The sequence below is a fragment of the Vombatus ursinus genome, unplaced genomic scaffold, assembly GCF_900497805.2.
Source record: "Vombatus ursinus unplaced genomic scaffold, bare-nosed wombat genome assembly UNPS02014841.1, whole genome shotgun sequence".
In the NCBI taxonomy this organism is placed as follows: Eukaryota; Metazoa; Chordata; class Mammalia; order Diprotodontia; family Vombatidae; genus Vombatus; species Vombatus ursinus.
This window is the reverse complement of record NW_020954619.1, coordinates 32,941,561-32,944,362: the sequence shown is the minus strand read 5'-3', so window position 1 is coordinate 32,944,362 and position 2,802 is coordinate 32,941,561.

Genomic DNA, 2,802 nt, shown 5'->3' with positions numbered 1-2,802 from the left:
TCATAACTGGTTGAACAGCTAGTCTCAAAGAGTAGTAAATGGTTCAATGTCAACTGATCAGGTGCTCTACAGTAGAATACTCCAGTGTTTGGTCTTCTGTTCATTAACGTTTTTGTCACTGTTTTGGATAAAGGGATAGATGGCATGATCCTGAAATATGAAAGTAATGTAAAGCTGGGAGAGACAGCTAACACTCTTGGTGACAGAGTCATGACCTAAAAAGATCTTTCCAAGCTAAAGCTTGGGTTGAATCTAACAGGATAGAGTCAGAAAATGAACTTCACAAGTATAGGATGGAAGAAACATAGTTAAACAACAGTTTATCTGAAAGGCTTTGAAGGCTTTAGTGAATTTATACTCAACACGAATCCCCCCAAAAAGCTGCAATTTTGGTTGCATCAAGAAAGGAATAGCTTCCACATCTAAGGAGGTGAGGATCCCACTATACTCTGCCTTCATCAGACCACATCAAGAGTGTCATGTTTAGTTCTGGAAAACAGAGTTTAAGAAGGATATTGATAATCTGGATGGCAAGCAGAGGACCAGTATGATACAGGGGCCATGTCGTATGAGATCAGTTGAAGGAATTGAGGCTATTTGGCCTGTAAAAGAGAAAAACAATCTGTCTTTAAGTGTTTCTATCATGTGGAAGAGACACTAGAATTATTCTTTTTGGCTCCAGAAGGGCAATAGGTGAAAGTGGGCAAGTGGCAAATTTAGATTTGATGACAGGAAAACCTGAATAATTAAAGCTGTCCAAAAGTGAAAGGAGTTGCCTTAAGAGGCAGTGGATCTTTCCCTTATTGGAAGTCTTTCAGCAAATATTGTGTGAGCAACCATTTGTCAGAAATTCCTTTTAGGTATGGTTTGGTCTACATGGTCTCTAAGGTCTTTTCTAGCTCAAAAGTTCAGTGATTTTATGATTCTGCCATTCTCTGGGCTGTGGACAAGATTAGTCACTATAACTATACTGTTTGGGACTTTGTTTTATCTAATTTTCATTAACATTGCATAGTCTTTGTCAATGTTGAGGGAGCCTATTTTAGCTAATTATTCTTATTTAACTATTACTAGTTCCATTGCTTCTACCTGCCAAATGAGCAAAGTACTATTATTCTAAAATTAAGTGCCTTGGGACCATACTCAGACTAATTACAGCCTGGACTATCTACTTCGAAAAGCTAGTAAGGTCCTACTGACAGACTTTGTCTTGTCCTAAGGCCAGTATATTGAGAGACTCATCACTGGAGATTGCAAATAAAGCATATGGTAGGCCTCATTTAAATTCAGCTATTACAAATGTAGCTTCCTAAGAGATCTTTAAAAACTCAATGACCACCTGTCGAATATTATGTAGAGAGAATATCTGTTGAGGTATAGGTTTGACTGAAAGGCACTTTCTACCTCTGAGAACCCATCATCACAGAAACCTTTTCCATGTTGTCTCCCCTGTTCCTTGAGGGTGGGAACTCTCTCTCTCTCTTTTTTTTTCTCTGTATCTCCAACACTTAGTGCAGTGCCGGGAACATAGTAAGTGCTTAAAAATGCTTGTTGACTTGATTTGACCTCCTCTTTTTGAAGACAAAGGGGGAGTTGGGAAGTGATTTGTCCAAGAACATATGAGTAGTAAATAGCAGAACTGGGACTCAGACTCAATTTGTCTAACTCCAGAATCAGTGGTATTTCCATTGTAGATTATACTACAGAGTTGCTGAGTTCTTTCCTGACTCTCAAGTTCAATAATTTTATGAAGCTTTTAGTAGTACACCTCTTCTTTCTCTATTTTTTTTTCTTTTTTCTTGGTCAGTAGACTGGTGAATACAGGGAGGTGAAGTATACTCTCATCTTTCATTCTCTTCTGCCTATATAGAAACTGTTCATAAGTAGCAAGATTTAATTCTTTATACCCAGACAGAGCCATGAGGTAGCCTGAAGGAACTGGAAATTTGGAATACACCTCTTCTCACTTCTTCCTTTCACTCTTTTAAGCAATATACCCCAGACTACATGCACGTGCTCTGTTTTCCTCTGGCTTCCTAGTCCTTCATCTCTCTTTGTCCCAGCTTAGGTCTACATTCACCTGGCAACTGGGAAAGGAATGTAAATTTTGGTTAGGGTCTGAGTTGGTTGAACACCTGAGCTGATCACCACAATCTGGTCGCTTCTATACCTTAAAGACTGGCATCTAAGTGTTGACCTGTTGGTGAAATACAATTCAATTCCATTATCTCAAGGAGAATGTGTTTTAGAACTTCATCTTAGAATTTAGATTTCCTTCATCCATAGAAGCTATTTTGATAGATGTGCTTATTTAGATTAAGTTAATACTTTACTAAAGTAATCAATAAGCTTTTTGTCTTTTACCTTTGAGTATAGGTAGTGAATGTTCCACCTGTTCTTCAAAGAGATACGTGTTTATAAAATTCATTTTCAGTCAATTTAAGAGTGAATTAATCAATCGCAAAACATATATTAAATACCTGCTATATGTCAGGCAGAGGTGTACTGGCAAGTGTTTGACAACCAGTACTCTGAAACAAAAAAAAATGTATTCATGGCACACTTTTAAGTTTAATCTGTAAGTCTAGAAAAAAGCAAAACAATAAATCAAGCCCTAATCTGTATTGTTTGACAATTTTCAAGTTGCAAATGCTCACATTGAAAATTTAACAGTCAGCTCAACTGAACTAACTCCTGCAAACCCCTGGGCACAGAGGATACAGAAACAAAAATAAAGCAGTCCCTGTCCTCAAGAAGCATAGATTCTGTGGGAGGGGAGTATATACATACATACATACATAC